Below are 20,751 nucleotides of genomic sequence, written 5' to 3'. Positions count from 1 at the left end.
TTGAAAGAAGCCCTTTTGTCTTTCTCTTGCTTCCTGTGACTTTATGCCACTTTCTTTTATTTTTATTTGTTTTTTTTAACTTGTGGGCCTCACTTGGTTAGGCACCCACCAACAATGCCAAGTGATGACAGCCAATATTAAAAAAAAAAAAGTTGTATTCCTTTTGTATTGAATTACTCTTAATTTAATCCTACATGCATTTAGTTTATTATTGGTTGAAGTACTTTTTAAGGAAACATATTGATTAATGCATGTTCGTCTGAACATTATAATTTGATTATGAAAAAGCTTAGGTAATTAACATTTTATTAATTTTTTTAAAATTTGCTAGCTTTTTTATACGCTAAAAAAATAAAAAATATAAAGAAGAGAACCTTTAAAATCATACAATAAAAAATATTTAAAAATATAAAAAAAATCTGATAGAAATATCAAAATATATATATATATATATCCAAATTATAAAAAAATATCTAAAAAATAGAACATCCAAAATTATACAATAAAAAAACTGAAAATAAAGTAAAAAATAAATGTATCAGTGTTTATTTTTATTAATGTATTTGATAAAAAATCCAAAACAATTAATTAGGAGCGAGATTTGGAAGTGGAAAATCTAATCTATTGAGATTTTAGTGTCTCGTAGTGAATCACTACAAGATTTTTATTATTTTGTGGCGGATTTTTTTTCAAGTTTGTGGAATTTTCAAACCCACACAAAATGGATCGTGGCAATTTCACAAACCTCTAAAATTTGAGGTGCCACAAGCTTATTTGTGGCAGTTTTGGTAAACCGCTAAGACATCATTTAGTGACGGTTTTTTGCGAGTTTTGTAGGAGTTTCAGGTTGATGTATTGTGGCATTTTTTTACTATTTTTATGGCGGCTTAAAATCCCCCACAAACTTCATTTTTTAATTAAAAAAAAGTAGTCACCTGTGTTGGTTTCAAACACCCTAACAAACCCTTTAATAAAAGTTTTTATCAATTTTCCAAAATTCAACCCCTCATTATTATTCCTTCTAAAATACTCGTCTATTTCACAACCTTCTATTAGATCATAAATCTCTTTTATTTCATAATTATTTAATCTAAGGATGATCAACATTGAATGCAAATATGCAGTTAAAAAAAATACCTTTCCAATACTCATACAAGATTTAAATAGAATTCTAGTATGAAAATTAACAAGGATCAAGTAGTCATCATTACACCCTTTTAAATTATGGCTGCATTTTGCTCTTGCCACTGCCCATCCCTTAGAACCTGCAAAATTGCATATAATATAATCGTACTCATTAATGGCAAGGAATTAGTCTATGTAGCATATGCATATAATATAGCCAATGAATTTCAGAAACATATGTCAAAGAGAAAGAATAATACCTTTGTTTTAGGAGCTAAACGAGCCATTAGTGTTGTTGCAGCATTATCAGCATTATTTTTTTCTATGAAGCTTATTGTTGAGTTTATTACTAATAGGCCTAAAATTTTGACAAATTCTTGCCAATTAGGACCTTCTCTGTGAAAAATCTCTCCAAATAAGTACCTAATGATTGGCCATATCATGCAATAAAGCAAAAAAAAATTAAATAAATAAATAATGAACTTGATAATTTTTGTAGTGGTTTAAGAATTGGCACATTGTTCAAATAATTGACACCGGTTTTCACATAACATTGTTCAAACAATAGATGCAAAGTATAATGACAAATTAAATGTGTTAATAAACCAATATAACACATTAATAAAAATTACATCACTTTCTTATATATTCATATCAATTGAAGATTTGGTAATTCAGTAAAGATTATGCAGACAAATATAGATAGGAAGAGCAAAATGCACACTTCTTGTAAATACATGGAGCTAATGTCTCCATCTCCATCCTCCCACTCTGCCAAGAGTGATAGCCAAAAGGGTGTAGAACTTTCATTGACACAGAAGGTAATGTTTTTTCCTGGATATGTGCAAGGTGTTCTACAAATATTGTAATCACATAGAACAAAATAAAGGTCATTCATTTAGTAATATATAATATCCACAAAACTAAGGATATCTTCAACACGTTGTTTCAAGTTTCTAGTTTCAACCCAAACATAGAAAAACAGTAAGAGTGTCAAGTAGGTGAACAATAAGCTTTTTCATATTCACTTTTTAAACTCAGAAGGATACTATGTTAGGACCACAAGCAAATTATAAGCACAATGTTAGAGACACATTTAACTCTCAAGACTCTAACAAATGCCAAGACTAAAAAAAATGTAACTAATCTCTTCTTTCCTTTGTTTATAGCAAACTAACTCCCTAACTAACCAGTGATCCTTAAACTGCAATTCTAAGTGGTAATTACTAATTACTCTTGCAAGTTCATTTTGGCCTTTTGCAATCATCTTGAAGATTATTACCTTTGGGCTATCAGAGCCAGAGGTATCCATGTTGGGCTTGAGGAGGGTTCCCTCAAGAAGAACATGATGATCATTGGGTGCCTTGTAAACAACAGCAAGAATACATTTAGTAACAGCAGCACACTTAGCATTCAATACAACATATGAATACATCAATTTCATAAAAATATATTACTATTTTGGATCAAATACTTATAGTATATTTGTCAATAGTGAATTTGAATATAGCATATAATAGAGATTTAAAAAGTTACTCACATATATAAGTATACAATAAAATATGTATACATGAGAGAAAAATTGAAGTATTTGTGGATCCTATGTATTTGGCATCTTTGATAAGCTCATCTGGTATATATATATTTAAAATGAAGCAAAAAGACATCCCAAATGTAAAGGATAATTAAATAAAAAAAAAACTAAAAAGTTCTTATAACAAACTTCGCATACTGAGACTATTGCAACATGTGGTCTGTTCTATTCCAAAAGAAGTTTCTGAATTTTGAAGTGCCTATATAGTTGCAAAACAACTTGAAGCAATTAAAAATTTTACATAAACCATCTAAACAAAATTAAAAAACCTTGAAAGAGTGAAAATATAATCCTTCACTGAGAGTATTCGAAATCAAGTCATTAATGAAAGACAAAATCAATGTAATACCTCAAGATCATGAATCATCATATATAGACTCAAGTTTAGTCTTAACTTGTTTTTTCCTATTCCATTCGTAACTTGACGGCTTCAATTTGTTATGATATAGAGTGTGCGAGGATTAGTAAAGTGATGTTAAATCAAAAATGAATCTCGGCATAATTACAAATATGAAACTCAATATTATAAACATTGAAACACTAAGAGAAATGAAAATGTAGGCACATTTAAGTTTAAGATACTTCAGTAAAGGTAGTCCAGAACTTGAGATTTCATGAACTAGATCAAAATCTCAATGAGTACGCAGAAATCATAAACTTTCGCTTCCTAATTTTCAGTTATAATCTACTGTAAATAAATAAAAACTTCTCCATCCTCAACCCTAGAACATGACATTGAAGGCGCACATAATATAAATTATAGACTACTCACCGATTTAAGATGCATCAAAGGCATAAGAACATTGAATAACCTGTCCAAATTTTTGTTATACAAAAGAAGAAGAAAAATCAAAGAGGAATTGGAGAAGAGCATATTACTCGAATAGCATGAAATGTAAGATGCAATTAGGTCAAGGCAATAGTACTCAAAGGCTTTAACGTTGTGATCAACCAGATCTAAAGAGGAGATGAACTGCGGTGACGACAGAGGCGGCAATGGCTATGGCGGAAAACTTAGGGTTTCGGTGGCGAGCTCTGTCTTCTCTCTGAATCTCTGTTTCGCTAACACTTAGATCTCACTCTCCCCCTGTTTGAGTGGGAGTTTTTCTTTCCGGTGGTAAAGCAAGGGAGTTTTATTTTTAATTTCAAACTAATAGTGGAGTCTTTATTAATTATATCTGCAGGAGTTTTCTAAATTGTTAGAAATAAAATATACCATGAAAGTTTTTAAAATTCCCACAAAAAAACTCCCATAAAAAAGCATAAATGTTGTAGTGAATTAATTGGAGTAAATAGACATAAATATATATGAAATATTTTCACTACAAAAAACATTGAATATTATCGTATTTATTGGTAAATTTATGTAATTAATTTGACAATAATTCATTTATCATTGGATTTACCGACAAAATGTATCTAATGGTATAAATGGTGCCAAAAAAAGATTACCACCGGATTATTTTGTCCAACGGTAATTACCGGCGAATTTTGCGTCAGAGTTTGTAATAAATACAACGAAATAAGCGGTTCGTTACCAGTGGATATTTCTTACGGTAATTTTTGGCGCAATATTATGTTTTGTGGCACCTATTTACTATCGAATTTTTCTGCCGGTAAATCCGACTTTAAGCAATTTTTTTACAATTAGTGCATAATTAGTAGTCAAATTAATTTTCTTTTTTTACAAATTAGTATACAAATTCTAAATACCAGAACTCAACTAATGATTTATTAAAATATCAAGGGTCTGAATATAATAAAAAGTCAAAGAAGTAAAATACAATCACATGGACATAAAATAAATAAAATTTCTAAACCCTACGAATCCAAGTAACCGTTGTCATCGTCGTCTTCCCCCTGCTGAGGCGGCACACTAGGTGGTGGTGTCGGTGCCCCACCAGCAACGCCACTATCTCCAAGCATCTGCTCGTTGTACACCGCTATCTGGTCTTGCAAACGCCATAGCTGCTCCAGGTCCTCCCTCAGCTACAACCGAGGGAATCAATGGTTCCCATGCGTGCAAGAAGCTCGTTGTACCTTTCGCCAAACTGCTGAGCTTGTTGGTGAAGCTCTTGTGTGAGTTTCTACACCTACTCCCTCAGATCTATGACTTTCTCGGGATCGGCAAGGCTGGTGGCAGAGACAGAGCCAAATGAAGCTGCCAATGTGGAGGTGTGGAAGCCACTGGCAAAGAACGACCCCAACTTGTAGACGCGATTTTTGTAAGGCTCAAAGGCGGAGTCATGCCAAACCCTATCATGATCAACAGGTGAGGAATTAGAGTTGGGTCGTCCCTACTAGGCTGAGATTGCTGGGTTGCTGCCTCCAATCTCTGTATGTACTATGTAGTCCTCCTGTGTAACACACGTTGCGATTAGGATGACAGTTAATTGACTTTAAACCAAATATATTTCAAACTTAGAATTAATTGAAAACTCACATAATAAACTGTAAATCGCTCATTAGCAAATCTCTCCTTGTTGGCCTTCAACGAATGGGTATACTTGAAGGTCTCCGCCAATGTTGTCTCACACTCCAACAACTTAGACTGCACATATTGAAATCAAATAATAAAATAAATCGAGTAACAATTAATTCAGGTGATAATTAACAAAGATTAGCAAACTACATACCAGCCTGCTCTTCATCTTCATGAATGTTGCCGACCCACCGGTATACTTCGATGACTTTCGCGATGCCCTATTAGCTCTGTTCGTCAGACAGTGACACCTGAACCCCTCATTAATACTAAAATGGTTGTCCAATGCCCTTTTAATATTTGGACGGATCCAAATCTTGAGGTGGTCGTGCCTCTCACAAACATCCTGCATCAACTGCTGAAGTCATCTAGCAATCTGGTAACCATAGATTTTCCTGATAATGAGATCATGTTTCCTATCCCATATAAATTTCTCCTGCACAAAATAATTCAACAACATTAAAATACAGTTAAAATACAATTAATTCAACAACATTGGATTTTTACCGTTCACTTCTGAAACCATCGTTCTCTGGTCTCAACAGGATTCTTCGTATAGCTTGGCCATGGGTTGTCGTATATGGACTTAATCACATTGGAGAGCTCCTGTGTACATGCATTGTTGTTTGGTGCAAATATATCAATGAAAAATTTAATATTATCAAACACATAAAACATAACAAATTCAAAATAGATTTTAAAATAAAAGACATTAAAATAGTACTCACGCTGACTTGCCATCAGGCCAAATCGTCATCGGTATGACAGACGGTGGTGAAGAGGCATCTGGCTAGGACTCCTTAAAGGATTTTGGCGCCGCGGTCTCTGTCGCTGGAGTTGGATGGGCATAGCAGAAGGAGCCAAGTAGTTGGGGTTCAGGACCATAATGAACTGCTGGTCTGATGGACCTGCTTGTGATGTCATACAGGTTGACAGGTTAGTCGGGTTAGAGGGAGATGACTGAGAAGTCCTTGCAGGGGTATTAGTAAAAACCCTCCCGCTACCACGACTGTAAAACCCAGTTAATTAACGGCTAATTAACCCATAAATGAGAATTTATTATAGAAAGCCTAAAATGTGATTTTTATGGCTTAATATGATAGAGGAGATTGAGACGAGAATTTCGGTACCAATTTTATAGAATTCGGACCAAGATTGGACCGAACGGGCCAAACCGGACCAACCGGACCCAAAGTGGGCCCTTGGCCCAACCAAACTAAACCAAAACCCTAGTTTTCAGCATTCTCTCTCCTCACTAAACACACTCACATGCTGAAATTGGAGGCACAAGAGGGAAGAACACTCTCTCAAGTTCTCTCCCTTGGTTGATCTTCAAACCACCATAACTTTTGATCTAGAGCTTCGATTACCGCACCGTTTATGGCCACGCGTTCACCGTGGAGAGCTCTATAAAACCCATACAATCAATCTTGAGGTAAGCCACATTTTACTCTTCGAATTTCCAGCCTTGTTTTTGAGTTTCATGAGCAAAAATGTTGAGATTTTGGGCTCTTTGATGTTATAGAAACCAACTCTCTTGAAGGAGAAGGTTAATCTTGTATCCTTGGACCTTGGGTGTGGTAAGATTCTCAACCCTAGTGTAATTTGTGGTTCTATGATGTTTGGGTTTTGAGATGTTGTGTATGAGTGTGATGATTGTGGCTTAGGTTGTGTATGTGTGAATATTGGAGCTTGATTGGTGATTTTGAAAAGCTTGAAAAGGGTTTGGTGGTGAAAAATCTGTTCTTGGAGGTGTTGAGGCCTTGAGAGCTTGAGGAAAAGTGGTTTGGAAGTGCTCCGGTTAGGCTTGGGAAATCGGCTAAGGTATGGTTTCAGTTTTCCGTATCTAATATGTAATGTGGTAGGAAATACTTAGGCTAGAGGCCCTAAGATAGGCATTGAATTGTTGATGTTATTGGATGGTTGAAATATATGATGTGGTCATATATGTGGTGATGATTATTGATGCCTTAATGGTATGATGTATGAGAAATATGCTTGTTGTGATATATGCTTGATGATTAATTATGGTTGAAATGTGGATTGAACCATATTGATGGTGAGTATGATATTGATTGTGTATAATGATGATTTATTGGAATTGGTGTTGTTGAAAATTGGCATGAGGAAGAGTATATGATATGTCAATGTGTTTGAGTTTGAGCCACTTGGGTGAAGTGGGTTAAAATGATGGGATAGTGATTTTGGTGATTTCTGGTAAAGTGTCAATGTGTAAGTTGAGGAGGCTTGATGTTGAATTTTATATATTTTGATTGATTTCAAAGAAAATGGATGAAATTGGCATGTTTTGATTGATTTTGAAAAGAGTGGAAATGGCTTGTTTTGAAAATGGCATGTTGTGATTTTGTATGAAAATATTGTTTTTAGGCATACTTTGACGGGATATAACATGGACTACGGATCTCTGTTTTGTGCCAAATCTATTTAGAAATGAAATTGGATCCGGGATGTCTATGCCGTTCGAAGAACGGGTGAAAAACGATTTAAAATGGGAAAGTTATGTCCGTCGGAAGATTGGGGTTTGAATCTGTGAATTCTGCAGCTTTTAACTTAGAAAATTTTTAGCAGAATGAGCCCTCGCGCGTAGGCACACTTGGCGCGTACGTGCCGTTCTTCCAGAAAGCGCCATCCACGCGTGGGCATGATGTGCGCGGGCGCGCCGAATGTGCTGCATCCAATGCCCAGCCATTTTCCAAAGAGTTGTGCCAGAACTGTGCCAGTTTTGTGCCTGGGGCACGAGAGCACCCATGCGTACGCGTGGTTGACGCGTGCGCGTCGATTGGCTAATTTTCAATCCATGCATTAGCGTGCATGACGCATATGCGTCGATGAGTTTTTGAGGCCATCCACGCGTGCGCGTGGAGTGCGCGTACGCGGGGCCCTGTTTTCATCCCAAAGTTGATTTTTGAGTTTTAAAAGCCAAATCTCATACTTCTAAGCCTCCGATCTCACCACTTATGTCTTAAATCATTATGATATGCCTAGCAATTAGAAAAGGAGCTAGGGGATGTGGTAACTTGTGAGTGAAGCAATGGAAAAATGAATGATCAATGAGGATCAAAGATGATTATGTGAGAGGCGGAGGATGGCGGTGGAAGTGCTTGTTATGCCATGGGCCGAAGGGCCGTAATTGTTAATGAAATGGCTGGTTATGGATTTAACCGTGAGCCAAATGGCTGGTTATGGATTTAACCGTGAGCCGGATGGCTGGATTATTGCCGTGTTACGGCGGAGCCATGATTATGGCTAAGAATAAATGCATATATATGCTGTTGAATGAATTGTGAATGTTGCACTTCCATTATCGGAGATGAGAGTTTCCCTGGGAGAAAGCAGTGGCTAGCCATCACGTGCTCCAGGTTGAGACTTGAAGCTCTTTTGACCCTATGTCGTCAGGGTGGCCGGGCACTGTGAATGCCCCGGATGAGCTCACCCCCATAAATATTCACCAGTGAAGGTGATGGATATGGATCATGATTATGATCAAGTTTATATTGAGTATAACTCGAGTTGGGGAGACACGAAAGAGGGACAGTCCAATGGTTAGCTACCAGGACTTGTCGGGTTGGCTCTATAACCGACAGATATCATCAGCCACTAGGGACAGGCATTCATTATATGCATACTATATGAATTGTTTGAGATTGCCTATTGGACTGCATATTACTTGCTAATTGTCTAAATGTCTTAATTGTTCCTATTTGTATATTCCTTGTTTGATATAACTGTGTTTGCTACATTATACTCCTGCTGGTGGTTGGGAGGTTTGAAGGAATTGGAAAGGGAAGTATTAGTTAGACTGAAGAATCTTTAGTCAAATGCCCTTATATGGTTTAGCTTGTTTATAAGCTTTGAATTATCTGGAAGAAGTTCTAGGATTGCCTTCGGCTTTCCTCTATTATTATGTATTATATATGTGGAAGCTGTTACCATGCTGGGGACCTCTGGTTCTCACCCATGCGGATTTTGTGGTTTTCAGATGTAGGACGTGAGGTTTCTCACTGAGGCCTGCTGGAGACTTCTGGTTTAGCGAAGATCCTTTGTTCTTGGGGACTCTGTTTAGTTTATATGTTTTGCTTAGATACTTTTATCTCCATTAAATAATACAAACTGTGATGATTCCTCTTATGGGAGATTTTGGAGAATAGGTTTCTGTATTTGTGTCCCTTTGGGTTTCCTTTGGGGTTTTTCTTATTTTATCATATGTATATATTGCTATGCTCGGATCGGTTATCTTCGCAGCCGGATTTTGAGTCTTGATATTCCTGTTCTTGACACTCCTTTGTATATATATAATCTCGCGTTGGTTTATCCTTGTTCGTTACGTTACTGATCGGAGTGTTGCGCGTTCGAGTTGTAATTTTTGTTTACCCCTTTTTCTACAAAGGCTCCTAGTTATAATCAATCATTCATACTACTATACTTACTAAATTTTTATTTTAGAGGTCGTAATACCTTGCCATCTCTAAATTATGATTTAAGCATAAGACTCTGTATGGTAGGGTGTTACATTATGGTATCAGAGCAGTTTGTTCCTGTAGAGCCTCAGGGATGGACTGATTATGCTTCTGTGCATTCTCTGTATGTGTGTTATGTGCTATTAGTATATCTACTTGATATAATTGGCATAAACGTTCATGAGCTTGCATTTGGGACTTGAAGCACTAAACTTCCGATATTGAGACTGATCAACTTAATATCGATTGTTTGGGGTGTATAGGAACCAGATGGTGCCTCGTGGACGCGATAGAAGCCGTGGTAGAGGTCGTACTAAAGCTCGTGCACCGGAGGTTAACCCTAATGACCCGATGAACCTTATGACTTCGTTGGAAAACATGGCTGCTGTGATGCAAGCCACTGCTGAAGCTCTTGGGCAACGGATAAACAATCATGGCAATAACAGAAATAGAGCTCAGGGACCAATAGAGGTCAGAACTTTCTCTGTGATGGTAAACAAGTGTAAGGTTGCTGAAGAGTGTGTGAAGAAGGCAGCCGCTGAGAGAGGAAATCACAAGGGACCATTCCCACAAAACCAAGGGAAGAACTTTGCACCTAGAGGTCCGCCTTTCAAGTGGGGAAGTTCTTTCAGGAGGCCCAACAACAACAACTCCCAAGGGAAAAGGTTTGGGAAGCAACCACAGAATGATAAAGCTTGCGCTAGGTGTGGAAGTCACCATCCGGGAGCCCCGTGTATGGCCGGATGGGGTTTGTACTATTACTGTAGTAAGGCAGGACATAAGGTCCCAAACTGTCCAGAGAAGCAGAAACAAGGTGCTGGAAAAGCACAACAGACTGGTCGGATGTTCACCACCTCAGCTATAGGTGTCGTGGGATCCGAGACACTCATCCGAGGTAACTGTGAAATGGCTGGTCAAACTTTAAATGCTTTATTCGATTCGGGAGCATCGCATTCATTCATTGCATTTGAGAAAGCCCATGAGTTAGGATTGAAGATCGTAACCTTAGGTTATGACCTAAAAGTGTATAATGCTACCCATGAAGCCATGGTAACTAGGCTAGGATGCCCGGAAGTTTCCTTTAGGTTCAAGCAGCGCGATTTTGTTCATAATTTAGTCTGCTTGCCGATGATCGGTCTTGATCTTATCTTGGGATTGGACTGGTTATCTAAGAACCATGTCCTGCTTGATTGTTCTACAAAGTCGGTGTACTTTATGCCGGAAGATACAGAAGGGCCGGTCGTGGTGAATAATTATTACTTGAATTTGATGATGGTGAGCTGTTCCGGAACCGAATGTCAGGGTATCCTGTTGTTAACCGCGGGTGTTTCGGGTGATGATCAAAGGTTGGAACAGATTTCGGTTGTGTGTGAGTTTCCGGAAGTGTTTCCCGATGATATTGATGAGTTTTCACCTAACCGAGAGGTTGAGTTTGCTATTGAATTGGTGCCTGGGGCAGGCCCAATCTCAAGTGCTCCTTATAGGATGTCACCGTTAGAGATGAACGAGCTAAAGTCTCAGTTAGAGGATTTGTTGGGAAAGAATTTTATACGACCAAGTGTCTCTCCGTGGGGTGTGCCAGTGCTACTGGTAAAGAAGAAAGATAGGAGTATGCGGCTCTGTATGGATTACAGGCAGCTGAACAAGGTCATAATAAAGAATAAGTACCCATTGCCGAGGATTGATGATCTCATGGATCAGTTGCAAGGAGCTGGAGTTTTCTCCAAGATCGATTTGCGATCCGGTTATCACCAGATAAGGGTGAGGGGTGAGGATATCCCTAAGACCGCTTTCAAAACTCGTTATGGTCATTACGAGTATACTGTGATGTCTTTTGGATTGACGAACGCTCCTGCAGTGTTTATGGATTACATGAATAGAGTTTTCCGTCTGTTTCTGGATAAATTCGTTGTTGTCTTCATTGATGACATACTGATTTATTCCAAGACTGAGGAAGAGCATGCGGAACACTTGAGAACCGTGTTGCAGATTCTAAAGGAGAAGAAACTCTATGCAAAACTGTCTAAGTGTGAGTTTTGGAAAAGTGAGGTGAAGTTTTTGGGTCACGTGGTGAGTAAGAAGGGAATAGCCATAGATCCAACTAAGGTGGAGGCTGTGATGGATTGGAAGCAACCAACCACCGTAATAGAGATAAGGAGTTTTCTGGGTTTAGCTGGCTATTACCGAATGTTTATCAAGGGCTTTTCACAGATAGCTTTGCCAATGACAAAGTTAACCCGCAAAGACACTCCGTTTGTTTGGACTCTTGAGTGCGAGGAAAGCTTTCAGACATTGAAGAAAAAGTTGACCACTGCACCTGTGTTAGTGTTACCTGAGCCGAACAAGCCATTTGAGGTGTACTGAGATGCCTCATTTAAGGGGCTAGGGTGCGTGCTGATGCAGCATCATAATGTGGTGGCGTATGCCTCATGGCAGTTGAGACCGCACGAAGTTAATTACCCTACGCACGATTTGGAGCTTGCTGCGGTCGTGTTTGCGCTAAAGGTGTGGAGGCATTACCTCTATGGGGTTAAGTTCCAAGTTTTCTCTGATCATAAGAGCTTGAAGTACCTCTTTGATCAGAAAGAGCTTAATATGAGGCAGAGGAGGTGGATGGAATTGTTGAAGGACTACGACTTTGAGTTGAATTACCATCCGGGAAAGGCAAACGTAGTGGCGGATGCGTTAAGTCGAAAGTCATTATATGCGGCTTGGATGATGCTTCAAGAGGAGAAGTTGCTCAAGGGATTCGAGAGTCTGAAAATTGGTGCTCGAGAAGTATCCGGAACCTTGTGTTTGAGCCGATTAGAAATCTCAAGTGACTTTAAGTCCGAACTCCTAAAGGCTCATCAAAATGATGAAGCGTTATGGAAGGTGTTACCAGCCATTGAGCAAGGAAAACAGTGGAGAGTGTCGGAAGAAAAAGATGGGTTATGGAGATTCAAGGGTAGGATTATTGTGCCGGATGTTGGCACCTTGAGGTATGATATCTTAAAGGAGGCACACAAAAGCGGATTCTCCATTCACCCGGGAAGTACTAAGATGTACCATGATTTAAAGGCGATGTTTTGGTGGCCGGGTATGAAGAATGATGTGGCGGAATATGTTTCAAAGTGCTTAACTTATCAAAAGGTAAAGATTGAACATCAAAGACCTTCCGGGATGTTGCAACCTTTAGAGATTCCACAATGGAAGTGGGAAAGTATTGCAATGGACTTTGTGTCAAGATTGCCAAGGACTAGGGCTGGTTTTGATGGTATCTGGGTGATTGTGGACCGACTGACGAAGTCAGCTCACTTTTTACCCATTCGGATGACTTACACCTTTGAGGAGCTAGCACGGTTATACATAAAGGAAATTGTGAGACTTCATGGTGTACCTGCTACTATAATCTCTGATAGAGATCCTCGTTTCACTTCAAGGTTTTGGGGTGCATTTTAGAAAGCTTTTGGAACCCGATTAAGCTTGAGTACGGCTTACAATCCTCAAACAGATGGTCAATCCGAGAGGACGATCCAAACACTAGAGGATATGTTGAGAGCTTGTATTTTGGACCAACCGGTGAGTTGGGATTGGTATATGCCATTAGTGGAGTTTGCATACAATAATAGTTATCATGCGAGCATCGGAATGGCTCCGTATGAGGCCTTGTATGGGAGGAAATGTCAATCTCCGCTATGTTGGTATGAGGCTGGAGAGAAGGGTTTGTTGGGGCCGGAGATGATAGCTGAGACCACTGAACAAGTCAAGAAAATCCGGGATAGGATGTTTATGGCACAGAGTTGTCAAAAGAGTTACGCCGATCAGAGGCGAAAGCCCTTAGAATTTGAGGAAGGAGACCATGTTTTCCTTAAGGTTACTCCGACCACGGGAGTAGGTAGGGCGATTGAAGCAAAGAAGTTGAATCCTCGATACATTGGTCCATTTCAGATCCTGGAAAGGATTGGGCCGGTGGCGTATTGGATGGCTCTACCACCACATCTTTCGAACCTGCACGACGTGTTTCACGTGTCGCAGCTTCGGAAGTACACTCCTGATGCTAGCCATGTGTTGGAACCTGAATCGGTTCAGTTAAGGGAAGATTTGACGCTTCCAGTGGCTCCAGTCAGAATTGATGATACTAGTATCAAACGGTTGCGTGGAAAAGAGGCTTCATTAGTCAAAGTGGCATGGAGTCGAGGCGTTGTTGAGGAACACACTTGGGAACTTGAGTCGGAGATGCGAACGGATTATCCGCACTTATTCTCAGGTAATTACATTTAAATTTTGTGGGCAAAATTCCCAATTAGGTGGGTAGAATGTAAAACCCGGTTAATTAACGGCTAATTAACCCATAAATGAGAATTTATTCTAGAAAGTTTAAAATGTGATTTTTATGGCTTAATATGATAGAGGAGATTGAGACGAGAATTTCGGTACCAATTTTATAGAATTCAGACCAAGATTGGACCGAACGGGCCAAACCGGGCCAATCGGACCCAAAGTGGGCCCTTAGCCCAACTAAACTAAACCAAAACCCTAGTTTTTAGCATTCTCTCTCCTCACTAAACACACTCACGTGCTGAAATTGGAGGCACAAGAGGGAAGAACACTCTCTCAAGTTCTCTCCCTTGGTTGATCTTCAAACCACCATAACTTTTGATCTAGAGCTCTGATTGCCGCACCGTTTGCGGCCACGCATTCACCGCAGAGAGCTCTATAAAACCCATACAATGAATCTTGAGGTAAGTAGTGCACGAAATTGTGATCAATACTTTTCAAAACATAAACAATCCCTAGTAATGGCTCCAAAGACTTGGTGCTCAATACCATGGCATAAACACAACTTCGCCCAACTAACCAGCAAGTGCACTGGGTCGTCCAAGTAATAAACCTTACGCGAGTAAGGGTCGATCCCACGGAGATTGGTGGTATGAAGCAAGCTATGGTCATCTTGTAAATCTCAGTCAGGCAGACTCAAATGGGTATAGTGATCAACGAATAAAGCAATAAGATAAAGATAGAGATACTTATGTATATCATTGGTGTAAGAGCTTCAGACAAGCGTATGAAGATGCCTTCCCTTCCGTCTCTCTGCTTTCCTACTGCCTTCATCCAATCCTTCTTACTCCTTTCCATGGCAAGCTCGTGTAGGGTTTCACCGTTGTCAATGGCTACCTCCCATCCTCTCAGTGAAAATACGTCCCTGATGCTCTGTCACAGCATAGGCTAATCATCTGTCGGTTCTCGTTCAGGCCGGAATAGAATCCATTGATTCTTTTGCGTCTGTCACTAACGCCCTAGCCTGCTAGGAGTTTGAAGCATGTCACAGTCATTCAATCATTGAATCCTACTTAGAATACCACAGACAAGGTTAGACCTTCCGGATTCTCTTGAATGCCGCCATCAGTTCTCGCCTATACCACGAAGACTCTGATCTCACGGAATGGCTGGCTCGTTTGTCAGGCGAGCACTCGGTTGTCAGGCGATCAACCATGCATCGTGCAATCAGGAATCCAAGAGATATTCACTAGAGCCTTGGTTGCTTGTAGAACAAGAGTGGTTGTCAGTCACTTTGTTCATGAGTGAGAATGGCGATGATCCGTGACAATCATCACCTTCATGAAGTTGAAGAACAAGTGATATCTTGGACAAAGAACAAGCGGAATTGAATGGAAGAACAATAGTAATTGCATTAATACTCGAGGTACAGCAGAGCTCCACACCTTAATCTATGGTGTGTAGAAACTCCACCGTTGAAAATACATAAGCATAAGGTCTAGGCATGGCCGAATGGCCAGCCTCCCAATGATCTCAGAACTAGATGTCCAGAGATTCCTCTATATCAAATACAATAGTAAAAGGTCCTACTTATAGAAAACTAGTAGCCTAGGGTGTACAGAGATGAGTAAATGACATAAAAATCCACTTCCGGGCCCACTTGGTGTGTGCTTGGGCTGAGCAATGAAGCATTTTCGTGTAGAGACTCTTCTTGGAGTTAAACGCCAGCTTTTATGCCAGTTTGGGCGTTTAACTCCCATTTGGGTGCCAGTTCCAGCGTTTAACGCTGGGATTTCTTGAGGTGACTTTGAATGCCGGTTTGGGCCATCAAATCTTGGGCAAAGTATGGACTATCATATATTGCTGGAAAGCCCAGAATGTCTACTTTCCAACGCCGTTGAGAGCGCGCCAATTGGGCTTCTGTAGCTCCAGAAAATCCACTTCGAGTGCAGGGAGGTCAGAATCCAACAGCATCTGCAGTCCTTTTCAGTCTCTGAATCAGATTTTTGCTCAGGTCCCTCAATTTCAGCCAGAAAATACCTGAAATCACAGAAAAACACACAAACTCATAGTAAAGCCCAGAAAAGTGAATTTTAACTAAAAACTAATAAAAATATACTAAAAACTAACTAAAAGATACTAAAAACATACTAAAAACAATGCCAAAAAGCGTACAAATTATCCGCTCATCACAACACCAAACTTAAATTGTTGCTTGTCCCCAAGCAACTGAAAATCAAATAAGATAAAAAGAAGAGAATATGCAATGAACTCCAAAAACATCTATGAAGATCAGTATTAATTAGATGAGCGGGGCTTTTAGCTTTTTGCCTCTGAATAGTTTTGGCATCTCACTCTATCCTTTGAAATTCAGAATGGTTGGCTTCTTTAGGAACTCAGAATCCAGATAGTGTTATTGATTCTCCTAGTTAAGTATGATGATTCTTGAACACAGCTACTTTATGAGTCTTGGCCGTGGCCCAAAGCACTCTGTCTTCCAGTATTACCACCGGATACATACATGCCACAGACACATAATTGGGTGAACCTTTTCAGATTGTGACTCAGCTTTGCTAAAGTCCCCAATTAGAGGTGTCCAGGGTTCTTAAGCACACTCTTATTTGCCTTGGATCACAACTCTTATTCTTTTCTTTTTCTTTCTTTTTCTCTTTCTTCCCTTTTTTTTTTCTTTTTCGGTTTTTTTTTTTCGCTTGCTTTCTTTTTTTTTTTGTATTCACTGCTTTTTCTTGCTTCAAGAATCATTTTTATGATTTTTCAGATCCTCAGTAACATATCTCCTTTTTCATCATTCTTTCAAGAGCCAACATTCATGAACCTCAAATTCAAAAGACATATGCACTGTTTAAGCATACATTCAGAAGACAAAAGTAATGCCACCACATCAAAATAATTAAACTATTATAAAATTCAGAATTCATGCAATTCTTTCCTTTTCAATTAAGCACGTTTTTATTCAAGAAAGGTGATGGATTCATAGGACATTCATAACTTTAAGGCATGGACACTAAGACACTAATGATCATAAGACACAAACATAGACAAACATAAGCATTAATTTTCGAAAAACAGAAGATTAAAGAACAAGGAAATTAAAGAACGGGACCACCTTAGTGATGGCGGCTCTTTCTTCCTCTTGAAGATCCTATGGAGTGCTTGAGCTCCTCAATGTCTCTTCCTTGTCTTTGTTGCTCCTCTCTGATGATTCTTTGGTCTTCTCTAATTTCATGGAGGAGAATGGAGTGTTCTTGGTGCTCCACCCTTAGTTGTCCCATGTTGGAACTTAGTTCTCCTAGGGAGGTGTTTTCTTGCTCCCAATAGTCTTGTGGAGGAAAGTGCATCCCTTGAGGCATCTCAGGGATCTCTTGATGAGAGGGGTCTCTTATGTGCTCCATCCTTTTCTTGGTGATGGGCTTGTCCTCATCAATGGGGGTATCTCCTTCTATGTCAACTCCAACTGAATAACAGAGGTGACAAATGAGATGAGGAAAGGCTAGCCTTGCCAAGGTGGAAGACTTGTCCGCCACTTTATAGAGTTCTTGGGCTATAACCTCATGAACTTCCACTTCTTCTCCAATCATGATGCTATGAATCATGATGGCCCGGTCTATGGTAACTTCGGACCGGTTGCTAGTGGGAATGATTGAGTGTTGAATGAACTCCAACCATCCTCTAGCCATGGGCTTGAGGTCATGCCTTCTCAATTGAACCGGCTTGCCTCTTGAATCTCTCTTCCATTGTGCGCCCTCTTCACATATGATTGTGAGGACTTGGTCCAACCTTTGATCAAAGTTGACCCTTCTTGTGTAAGGGTGTTCATCTCCTTGCATCATAGGCAAGTTGAACGCTACCCTCACACTTTCCGGACTAAAATCCAAGTATTTCCCCCGAACCATAGTAAGATAATTCTTTGGATCCGGGTTCACACTTTGATCATGGTTCTTGGTGATCCATGCATTGGCATAGAACTCTTGAACCATCAAGATTCCGACTTGTTGAATGGGGTTGGTAAGTACTTCCCAACCTCTTCTTTGAATCTCATGTCGGATCTCCGGATATTCACCCTTTTTGAGTGAAAAGGGGACCTCGGGGATCACCTTCTTCAAGGCCACAACTTCATAGAAGTGGTCTTGATGCACCCTTGAGATGAATCTATCCATCTCCCATGACTCGGATGTGGAAGCTTTTGCCTTCCCTTTCCTCTTTCTAGAGGTTTCTCCGGCCATGGATGCCATAATGGTTATGGAAAAACGAAAAAGCAACGCTTTTACCACACCAAACTTAAAATGTTTGCTCGTCCTCGAGCAAAAGAAGAAAGAAGAGAGTAGAAGAAGAAGAAATGAGGAAGAGGGAGATGGAAGTGTGTTCGGCCAAAGAAGGGGGAGAAGTGGTGTTTAGGTTGTGTGAAAATGAAGGATTGAAGAAGGGTATTTATAGGAGAGAGGGGAGATGGGGTTCGGCCATTATGGGTGGGTTTGGGAGGGAAAGTGGTTTGAATTTGAATGGAAGGTTAGGTGGGGTTTTATGAAGGATGGATGTGAGTGGTGAAGAAAAGATGGGATTTGATAGGTGAAGGGTTTTTGGGGAAGAGGTATTGAGGTGATTGGTGAATGGGGGAAGAAGAGAGAGAGTGGTGGTGGGGTCCTGTGGGGTCCACAGATCCTGTGGTGTCAAGGAAAAGTCATCCCTGCACCAAATGGCATCAAAATTCACGTTTTGAGCCATTTCTGGCGTTAAACGCCGGGCTGGTGCCCATTCCTGGCATTTAACGCCAGGTTCTAGCCCTTTTCTGGCGTTTAACGCCAGTCTGGTGCCCCTTTCTGGCGTTAAACGCCCAGAATGGTGCCAGACTGGGCGTTAAACGCCCAACTGCTAGGCTTACTGGCGTTTGAACGCCAGCAGCATCTTCCTCCAGGGTGTGCTGTTTTTCTTCCTGTTTTTCATTCCGTTTTTGCTTTTTCAATTAATTTTGTGACTTCTCATGATCATCAACCTACAAAATAACAAGAAATAACAAAGGAAAATATATAAAATGTAACATTGGGTTGCCTCCCAACAAGCGCTTCTTTAATGTCAGTAGCTTGACAGATGGCTCTCATTGAGCCTTACAAATGATCAGAGCAATGTGGGAACCTCCCAACACCAAACTTAGAGTTTGAATGTGGGGGTTCAACACCAAACTTAGAGTTTGGTTGTGGCCTCCCAACACCAAACTTAGAGTTTGACTGTGGGGGCTCTGTTTGTCTCTGATTTGAGAGAAGCTCTTCATGCTTCCTCTCCATGGTGACAGGGGGATATCCTTGAGCCTTAAACACAAAGGATTCTTCATTCACTTGAATGATCATTTCACCTCTATCAACATCAATCACAGCTTTTGCTGTGGCTAGGAAAGGTCTGCCAAGGATGATGGTTTCATCCATGCATTTCCCAGTCTCTAGGACTATGAAATCAGTAGGGATGTAATGGTCCTCAATCTTAACCAAAACATTCTCTACAAGTCCATAAGCTTGTTTTCTTGAGTTGTCTGCCATCTCTAGTGAGATTTTTGCAGCTTGTACCTCAAAGATTCCTAGCTTCTCCATTACAGAGAGAGGCATGAGGTTCACACTTGACCCTAAGTCACACAAGGCCTTCTTGAAGGTCATGGTGCCTATGGTACAAGGTATTGAAAACTTCCCAGGATCTTGTCTCTTTTGAGGTAATTTCTGTCTAGACAAGTCATCCAGTTCTTTGGTGAGCAAGGGAGATTCATCTTCCCAAGTCTCATTTCCAAATAACTTGTCATTTAGCTTCATGATTGCTCCAAGGTACTTAGCAACTTGCTCTTCAGTGACATACTCATCCTCTTCAGAGGAAGAGTATTCATCAGAGCTCATGAATGGCAGAAGTAAGTCCAATGGGATCTCTATGGTCTCATTTTGAGCCTCAGATTTCCATGGTTCCTCATTGGGGAACTCAGAGGAGGTTGGTGCACGCCCATTGAGGTCTTCCTCAGTGGCGTCCACCTCCTCTCTTTCCTCTCCATATTCGGCCATGTTTATGGCTTTGCACTCTCCTTTTGGATTTTCTTCTGTATTACTTGGGAGAGTGCTAGGAGGGAGTTCAGTAACTTTCTTGCTCAGCTGACCCACTTGTCCTTCCAAATTTCTGATGGAGGACCTTGTTTCATTCATGAAACTTTGAGTGGTTTTGATTAGATCAGAGACCATTGTTGCTAGGTCAGAGGTATTCTGCTTAGAACTCTCTGTCTGTTGCTGAGAAGATGATGGAAAAGGCTTGTTATTGCCAAGCCTGTTTCTTCCACCATTATTGTTATTGAAACCTTGTTGAGGTCTCTCTTGATTCTTCCATGAGAAATTTGGGTGATTTCTCCATGAAGAATTATAGGTGTTTCCATAGGGTTCTCCTAGGTAATTCACCTCTTCCATTGAAGGGTTCTCAGGATCATAAGCTTCTTCATCAGATGAAGCATCCTTAGTACTGCCAGGTGCATTTTGCATTCCAGACAGACTTTGAGAAATCAAATTGACTTGCTGAGTCAATATCTTATTCTGAGCCAGTATGGCATTCAGAGTTTCAATCTCAAGAACTCCTTTCTTCTGATTAGTCCCATTATTCACAGGATTCCTTTCAGAAGTGTACATGAATTGGTTATTTGCAACCATTTCAATTAGCTCTTGAGCCTCTGCAGGCGTCTTCTTCAGATGAAGAGATCCTCCAGCAGAGCTATCCAAAGACATCTTGGATAGTTCAGAGAGACCATCATAGAAAATACCTATGATGCTCCATTCAGA

General features: G+C 40.0%; 1 long non-coding RNA gene across 2 annotated transcripts; it reads right to left on the bottom strand.

Moving 5' to 3' along the window:
- Nucleotides 1-1,028: 1,028 nt before the first annotated feature.
- On the bottom strand, nt 1,029-3,850 carry LOC130960229 (uncharacterized). Of its 2 annotated transcripts, XR_009079036.1 has the most exons (6): nt 3,646-3,850; nt 3,492-3,531; nt 2,408-2,488; nt 1,850-1,979; nt 1,386-1,548; nt 1,029-1,265 (listed from the first exon to the last, which is right to left on the bottom strand). It is a non-coding gene; the product is annotated as an uncharacterized LOC130960229 (long non-coding RNA). The 2 variants fall into 2 exon arrangements; XR_009079035.1 differs by lacking the exon at nt 1,850-1,979.
- Between the last annotated feature and the right edge of the window lie 16,901 nt (nt 3,851-20,751).

The sequence above is a fragment of the Arachis stenosperma genome, chromosome 2, assembly GCF_014773155.1.
Source record: "Arachis stenosperma cultivar V10309 chromosome 2, arast.V10309.gnm1.PFL2, whole genome shotgun sequence".
NCBI lineage: Eukaryota > Viridiplantae > Streptophyta > Magnoliopsida > Fabales > Fabaceae > Arachis > Arachis stenosperma.
This window is presented reverse-complemented; position numbering and strand designations above follow the sequence as displayed.